Source organism: Oryzias melastigma, linkage group LG19 (genome assembly GCF_002922805.2).
Source record: "Oryzias melastigma strain HK-1 linkage group LG19, ASM292280v2, whole genome shotgun sequence".
In the NCBI taxonomy this organism is placed as follows: Eukaryota; Metazoa; Chordata; class Actinopteri; order Beloniformes; family Adrianichthyidae; genus Oryzias; species Oryzias melastigma.
The window spans coordinates 14,267,186-14,276,343 of NC_050530.1; the positions used below are offsets into that span (position 1 = coordinate 14,267,186).

Consider the following 9,158-nt stretch of genomic DNA (forward strand, 5'->3'; position numbering starts at 1 on the left):
TACTTAAATTAATAACTTAAAGGAGTTTTGTAAATGCTAATTTAAAAAACATATGTGACTAACTTCCTGGTTCTTTAGTTTTGGGAGTTGAGTGGTCCTCCCAGGTTACTGTAGAAATAGGAAAGGTGTGGGAAGTTCAGATGGAGCTTTTTGCAAAATAAAATTGAATGAAAAAAAAGGTGAGAAGATTCACCACGAAAGCCTCTTGTTCTGTGTTTATTTTAATTTTTTTTTACTTCAGAGTGACAGATAAGAAAACCTCCCCATCGCTCGGTTACAGATGAGTTTTTAAATTAACAGTGAAAAATCTTTACAGATTCAAAAACTCTTATTTTCAGGTAAGTTATTCCACAGATGATGACCATGGGAGAAATCTAAGAAAAAAAATCACAATGAAAAGGTTTTGAATCCACATTTAGGATTTAATGTGTAACATATTTTTTATATCAAATTGTCAAATCAAGGGGAAAGAAATAGATGTTAGATTAAATAAATTTTCTTCTTCCCACATCCTTTCAAGCAATTGATCAAACACTATTTTACAATTTTATGCTAAATATTTTAAGCAGAGTTATTATATCTGTATGTATCACCGGGATGAAGCCCAATGAGACAATTGTTTTTTGATATTAAGCTCTAAACATAAAATTAAACTGAATTAAATTTTGTTTTTGCCAACTTTTCTCTTTGTTATTTATTTATTTTTCTTTTGCTGACCGTTAAGTAAATGACAAAAAATACATAACAAAAACACAAAGAATGTCTCTATTAAAATATAAAAAATTTATTTACAAAAAAGAAAAACAAAAACTAATACTGCACAGCCGTAACACTGAAATTAACTGAAATCAATCAATCAATCAAGCAATGACTTTTTAATGATTTGTTTTAAAATGTGTAATAAAACACTTTATGATATTTGTATCTAATTATGAATTGTGATTTAAAAAACCTAAAAAAATGTTATGTTAAAATCACATGTTGTTACAAATGATTAAAAAGCAGAATTTCTATATTTAAGACAATTCTGGTCTTTTACTATTTGCAAAAACAACTACAATGTGCTCAATAATATTATCATTATAGATCTTAGTTGAGCCGGTCATAAATGCTGTCTTATTAACTAAGTGGTGACAAAGTATTATTTTTTTATCATGATTATTCTGTGAAATTTTTTTGCCAAAATTGCATAAAAGTAAAATATTTCAGTTCCCTTTGACCCTCATATATAGAGGAGGCTTGTGGTCACATGACCTGACTTAAATCAACAAAGTTGCTGATGTTTATTTTTATTTAATTTATGAAATACTGATTGAATCAATGATTTCTAATGACCAGAATGGATTATATTTTCATGGAGATGAGGATTTTGAAGCTGAATGCTTAAGCTTTTGTAAATATCTCTTTTAAAACTTATGTCATCATTCAACATAGTAAAAGAGACATTTGAATTATTTGCTTTGACATGTTTGTCTTTGAACCTATTTTTCAAACTGCAAATAAATCAGAAGAAACATGGAGAAAACTGACAGGATATAATGTAAAACGTGTTTTCATGGGCTGGATGACATGCTTTGTTATAATGAAAACTGGGTAAAATTGGTTTAAAAGTGTATTTTTTTAAAGACCCTCTCCAATGAAAGTAGCGTTTTTAGCATGTTCTTGTAGCATTTTTATCGTGATAGCGGACATACATAAAGAAAATTACATTTCTAAGTATATATTTGTTCAAATTGTTAACCAGAAAGCTTGTAGGTGCTACAATCTGACTAATGATTACATACATTACATTAAACAATTTTTGGCTAAAAATGGTATAGTCATGATTAACCTTGTAACACCTGAGGCGTCGTCATTGATCTTTAACATACTGTAATTTTTTTCATAGTGAGCACAATCAATGTCATTTCAGTAGATTTTGAAGGAGAAAAGCGGCTCGACGAGCCGCTTTTCTTCTTCAAAATCTACTGAAATGACATCGATCATGTTAACCATAAAAAATATAGTAAATCAAAGATCATAAACATTGGAGCTGGGGTTTTAATGGGTTAAAGAATCACTGGGAATGCTTGTAAAATAGATCAAAAGGTGATCGGAGTGGGACCAAAGAGCGGACTGTGAAATCTTCTTTGTAAATTTGTCTAAAGTTAAAAAAAGAGACACAAAAACAGTTGTTTTGTTGTCTTATGGGCGTTCTCACAACCGGCGGAGCATGTGGGGTCCTGAGTGGAATTCGAAACCATCACAGCGTTTATTTTTGGACCTGTTGAAAAGTGAAAGAACAGCACAGAGAAGAGTGACAAAGCCATGAAAAGAGATGACTCCCGGATAAGATGGACACTGACAGGATGAAGGTGAATGATAATCTGGAAGAAACGGGAGCAAAAAGAGGAGGAGGAGGAGGAGGAGGAGGAGGAGGAGGGGGTTGCACCGAAGCGAGGGAGAGAGAGGAGAGGAGAGGAAGGGAGGCGGGCTAAATCCTCGCACCATTATTATCGGGACTCACATGCAGCCCCTCCTGTGATGGAGTGAGGGGGAATGGAGTTACGGAGGGAGTGGAAAGCAGGATTACTGGTGTGACAGCTCAGGCAGATGAGCGCCAGCGCAGCAGTGACGGAGAAACTCTGGGAAGCAAAAAAAAAGAAATCAAATCAGTGCAACAGGATGAGGACCTGCTAGTGCACAGCCGGCCTGACCCTTCAGACCTGGCCATCTGTCCTGCTGTTTGCTCCAACCATCCTCCAACATCTGGATCAGCTTCCATGTGGGAAAGAGGCCAAAAACTCCAAATCTTAACCTTCAATCTTGATCTCTTAGGATCTAAGGAGGAGGTTCTTCACCCTACAGATGCGTAGCACCACCAAGGAGGCGGACAGCTGGAGTAAAGGTGGGGAAAACTTTCTCGGGAAGCATGCCTTCGATTGGTGGATATTCCTTCATTTTCCATGGATCCGCTGAGTTTTCCAAGCCAGGAAAGATGACAGGGAAGCATCTGTGCTGCTGAAGTCTTCTTCTTCCTCTCAGTACTCAGACAGTCACCTTTCCTCTGCTTTCACCCTCTCGATGGCCTGTCTTCACCTCTGACACCACTTGTGAACAGAACAGAGAGGAAGACGAGGAGGGAAGCGAGCAAGGGGATTTTTTTCTTTTTTTTTCTCTTTTTTTTTGTGTGTGGAGAAGCCGGGAGATCACACACACTTGTCACATTGTGAAGTCTTCCCAGGGAGCGTGCAGACATCCAAAGCTGTTGCAGGCAAAACACTCAGATAACTCACTCGGTCTAAATGCGGACTCCTACAGGTGCTGAGACGGGAGAGAGGCAAGAGAAAACAAGTGAAGACAAAGAGGGGAAGACGCCGCGAGGGCAAAGGATGGAGCAGCAGGAGTTCAAGTTGGATGACAGCAGAAAGCACAGGCAAGTCTGTCACTGACACCTCCTCCTCTTAAACTCATATTTACCCATATGCTTATGATGTCACTTAAATCTGATCCTCTCAGGAATCCACAGGGACAGATCTGGAGACGGAATAAGAAGCTCAGGGGGAGCCTGGGTGTAGTCACGGCGTATGAACGCAGTCATACTTTCAGTTTTCATAAGTGACGAGTTTCCTCGAAAGAAAGCTCCCATCTGCTGCTGACAGAAATGGAGCAGCTAGTTGTTAGCGGAACAGGGGATACTGTAAAAAAAAGTAAAAGCATATTAGCATTTTGTCTGTTCACCCATAGCGTAAGCTTACTTAACATGATTCATTTACTAGCCGTCCCTCCATCTGTCGACCCATAATTCCAATATTTAGACCCACTTAATCCTATTCAGACTCAAGAGAGGGGCAGGTTACACTCTCCACAGGACGACAGAGAAACAAACAAGCACACAATCTGTCTTTTTCCAGTTTTGGACGGGTGTAAATCATGACGGGGTGTAGAAAACACCCAAAATGTTGAAGAAGAAGGCCCACCACACATTTTAATGGAAACTTCATCTGAGAAGAGCTTAAAGAAAAGGAGTATTTTTTTATTCATTTATACACGTGTTCAGAAATACATTAATAATCTACTAAATGTTTTAATATATTTATAATAACCAAATATAGTTCACATACTGTAAAATGTATTAGTGAAATAATGAGATTATTAATAGCAAACTCTAACAAAAATGTTCAGATCTTTAACATCGTAAACATTGTTCTGCTTCTCCTGGAGGGCGTCTCAGTTTGACCACTAGGTGGCGATCGCGCTACAGTATTACACCTTATTCCAGGAGAAGTAGACAGTATGAGCTAAAAACTATATTAGACCAAAAATTATTACTTTAAAAATATTTCCTTAAATGAGTTTCAAAAGTTCATACCTGTGAGTTGATAAAAATGTTCATTTAGTTACTAATATGTTTAGGTTGATCAAGCTTTAGCATTAGCGTCCTATGGGAAATTTCATTAAACGTTAGCATCAAGCTAGCGGACTTTAGCTTAATGTGCTAAATGAGTTTATATTTTTATGAAAAGATTATTGATCTGTTAAGCTTAAATACATTCAAATTGATTTTATCAACCCAGCCCTAGAAAAAATGATGTTGGAAAAATCTGGTAGGTAAAAGCTAGCAAGCTACAAGCTCCTTGCTCCCCTACATTCTGATGCAACCTCTTGTAAATGGCCATTTTTGCTGCACCAGCATTGTTATGTTGTCGTGTGAGGGGCTGTAAGCTAGTGAGAGAGAGTAACAGATAGATGACAGGAAGTGGGGGTAGAGGTTCTCCACATAGAGTTTCTCTATGCGAATCAGGAGCAGATAAAAACAAAATTTCTGAAAAAGCTTGAAATTATGAAGGGCCAAAGTCTCTGCTCCAATTCTAAAACATCTACTCGCAAACAAATAAATTCATGCCAGTTTTCACTTTACTCGTCTGAGCTGCTATCTGGCTCCGAACTGCGTCTGAGTAACTCCGATATTTTTTGCAATTTTTTTTTGCTACGCTAACGTTAGCTTGGTCTTGCTTTTTTTTAAACTTTATTGCCACATATTGCTCATACAGAATCGATCAATCTCTCTATATAGAGCTCCTTTCATATCAAAATAACACAAAGTGCTTTTCACTAAAACAAAACAGAAAATAAATGATACAAAAACAAGCACAAAAGTTAAAATAAATAAAAACAGGATTTAATACCATTTAGATACAGAATCATTTATTTCTGAAAAAACACAAAACACTGGTTTTCTGTTAGCATATTTACACGTGTGATTGAAATATTTAGTGATAATTATAAGTAAGTTAACTATGTCAAATTTCTCTGCATTAAACCTCTCTTATACAGAATATCCCAAAACAATATGCTCGTAGAATAATTTAGTCTTTACGTAAATGGATTGTTATAAAACAAATTTTGTGAGGCGCTTGTTGCTAGCAGGAGAGATTGTAAACAAAGGCATGCTGGGAAATCAACAGTCCCGTCCACACCCCAAAAGGGAATTTCATGAGCTGCTGCTCTGCAGAAAATGTGTCTGTAATTCAGCACAGGGTTTTTGATTTTAGCTAAAAACTGCCTGATCGTAATTAAAAGACCACTGAGAACGGTTTTAAAATAGAAGAAAACATAGTTGTAATATCTTTGTTCTAGATTGATCTCAGATTTCAAACCCAACAGAGCTGTGTTTTTGAGAGGTTTAAAGCCCCTTTTGTCTTTCAGTAGAACCGTTTATATCACATTCAAACTGGTGCTGTTTCCATGAGTGGTTTTTATGTTTGAGCTGAACATACTATTAGTGTGCAACACTGGAGAACATTATCAGGCCAAATGTCAGGGGGAGGATTATCTTCAACCAAAAAGACTTGCCCTCATAGAAATGTCATTGTAGACTTAAGTTATGCAATATCCTTTAATACATCTGTGATTACATATAAGGATGGTAAAATAGTGCTTTAAAAAACTGAGAACTAAACAGTTGGGGAAAAAGTAATAAAAAAGGCACATTTATTTTCTTTGAATGGTTTAAACTTGAAATAAATAAATATTTGTCTTTGTATTTATGATGGAGCTGTTTTATCAGATCATGTCAGAGATTTAGATCATTTATTTCAAAAGGATTAAATATCTTAAAGTCCAACTCCGTTCACCTTTTAATCAGAGTGGGACAAGTAAAAGCGTTTAATTCAGGTTTTTTTGCGAAAAAAAAAAAAAAAACCTGTTTTGTTTTGTAGAGATTGACTGGTTCTTTAGAAATTCAAATGTGAGTTGTGGGCGGGACTGTTGGTTCCGTCGCCATTATTGAGAGCTTGGAACAGGGAGCTATAGGATATTACAAATATGAGCTTTCTCAAACTTCATTTTCCCCAGAGATTTAAGATCTAGAGCAGTGATCAAACTACATCGGAGCCTGGGGGTGTCCATGTCTCAGTGGTGCGGGTTCTGGTCCTTGTTCTCAAAAGCTAGTCCTCTTTAAAAATTCCATCAATGGGTGAGCCTGGTTGGGTGTTGTTTACAACACTCCTTCGGGGACCCAGCTTCTCTTGGGTGTCCCTCTACTGGGCGGCCCCTGCCTGCCTTGCTCTCCCCTGGACCTCTTGTGGCGGGGGGTTGTCTGGAACGTGGGGGTGGGTCTCCCTAGGGGGGCGCTGGCTTGTAGCTGAGGTGGGGCGGGGGGATGCTCGGTATGCCTGGGTGGTGGTGGGCTACTCGTCCGGGGTTGGGGGGCTCTTCTGGCTGGGTTGGGGCCTGCACACTCTGTGCTCCTGTGCCTTCCCGCTCCCTGGCGTGGGGCGCTCTGGTCTGGGCGCTTGGCGGGTGGATTCCCCCCGCGGCCCCATGGCGGGTGTAGGGGGATCCTGGCTGCTAGTGCTACTTCGGCAGGGGTCTTGCCTCTCCCCCTTTGTACATTCCATCATTATCCACATCAGCAAAACACATAACTCACCTGAGCACAGGTGTCAGCTCACCTTTGCACTAATAGTATGCGTGACTGAATGAAAGCTTTACATGTGTGGGTTTGTATGATTAAATGTGTTTGTGAACTGCAGTTGTTTTGTGTACATTTTCACAAGTTTATATGTGAAGACTATTTTAACCAACAGGTATGTTTGTAACCACTGTGTGTAGATAGGCTCCGCCCATTCCAGATTGATTTTTACACCTGGTTATTTTTTGATGTTACTACCCTGTTACCATCTTCTACTTTCCCTAAACTCCCTCTTTTACCTTTCTTTTGTGCCCTTAACCCCCCCCCCCCATGTAATCCATATAAATACAGTAAAGTTTAGCATAAAATACAAGAGGGGTTTATACTCAATAACTCCTGTTGTGACAGTAAAATCTGTCTAACACATGAGGCTCTTAGCTCGTTTCTTCATTTGTTGTTTCTTAAGTTTAGTCTTTATTGTCTTCATATTTGTGCTAAACTACTTTTGCCTAAACTTTAATTTATTTTTCAGAATTTTTTATTTTATCCAGTCATTTTTGCTGTTTGTATGCTATTTTAAAAGTTTAAAAATAATTTTAAGACCACCCTAAAAAAACCCTTGTTCCAACAAAAACAATGACTCGCATTTGCATACAAGAGTCACAAATCTTTAATCCTCTGGCAGTGTCTGTATTTAATTTGCTGTGGCATTCATGCATGTGCGTGTTTATCAGATGCTTTATCTTTGGTTAAAAACATCAAAACTATATAGAAGTGGAAACAACAGGAAAATGTTAATTTATTAAGAAAACAAAATCGTGTCTAACCAATAGTCCAAATAAATATTCAAAAACAATTTATTGAAATGAATTTGAATTAGTTGGATAGATTTACTTCTTAGATCCAGACTTTCAACGTAAACATGTCAGTATTGTATCATATTTCTTTTTCATTACTGTCTGCTATTACCTCATTATGATATTATTTTCGCCAAAAATATCTAACTAAATATTAATAAGAATAATAACGGTAACAAAATATTGATTTTTTTGGATCATTTTTGTATAGTAGGCCTGATTTTCATCCTTTTTCATTTTCTTAAGGTCAAATTTGACCTTGTTTGTACCTCATATTTGAGTTAGATACTTTTTTATATCTCTCAATATTTTTCTAAAAAAAAAAAAAAGGATAGTCTTTCAGGACAATAGTGTTTTAAATGTTTTAACCATTGACTGCATAAGAGAACTGGAGTTAGTGAGTGTGATGTCACCCATAAAAAATAGTTTTCTTGCGACTTTAACCAAATGAAGCCAGTTCAATGTCCAGAACCGGAAGTGTCCCCCCATATCGTTTGAAAAAAACTTTGTTTTAACTGGCGACCCAACAGTTAAGGTGTTTATTTTTCTAAACTTTACTACAGGTTTTACTCTACAATCCTGAACACATTTGGATTAGGGTTGTCTTATCTCAATCAGTCTGAGTCATTGCTTCCATGGCAACCATTATCACCAATCAGGAGTGAGCTAGTTGAAAGTCCACACCCCTTCTGACTGACTTGAACGTTCAAAACAAGGCCGGCTATTTTTCTTGAGGAATCTGATTGGTCAGTTTATAACTTAAATAACTTACAATTAAGTAAAAAAATCATTAAAATAGGATTGGGAAGAAAATGTAAAAAAATAATATTTTGACTAAGTAATAGCTGTTTATTTCTCAATTGAAGTCTATGGGATTTTAACTTCCTGGAGCCAGTGGGTACTTCCTGTTTGGAACGAGGGGGGAGAGTAAGTCAGTCCAGTTCTTATATACAGTCAATGGCTTTATTTGAAGATTTTTGCTGTTCATCAGTGTGTTAACCACAGCTTGAGTTAAATGCAAAATACACATTAAATACAAAGCATTACTGATATTCCTAGGAGTAATAACATGATCCTGGTCAGTGGAGCCGCTCCTCCATCCTTCCTCAAAACTGAACAACAATTAACATTGACGTTAACACGCTTTTGCTTCTGGAGTAAAAGGAGATTGTCAATTCTAATCTACAACCATTTTTTTATCAGCCTTGTTTGATAAAGATAAGCTGACATAAATCTTCAACATCCCCACATTCACATGCAGTTCATTTTAAGCCTCTACATTTAAATTAATCTCGCAGTATGGATGAATGTGTCACGCTTAACCCCAGATCTTATTGTGAAGCGTATCACACAGGGGGGCTGCCACATGAATTTATCATAATTAAGAATGTAACTGTTGCCCCCCC

At 37.2% G+C, this 9,158-nt stretch overlaps 1 protein-coding gene across 1 annotated transcript in view; it reads left to right on the forward strand.

The window, feature by feature from the left end:
- The first annotated feature begins 2,091 nt into the window (after positions 1-2,091).
- Positions 2,092-9,158, forward strand: part of LOC112154559 (glutamate receptor ionotropic, NMDA 2C) — a 74,427-nt gene continuing 67,360 nt past the window's right edge. Inside the window, exon 1 of the mRNA XM_024285589.2 lies at positions 2,092-3,415. The gene's annotated coding sequence lies outside the window, so the exon portion shown is untranslated. The remainder of the gene's footprint in view (positions 3,416-9,158) is intronic.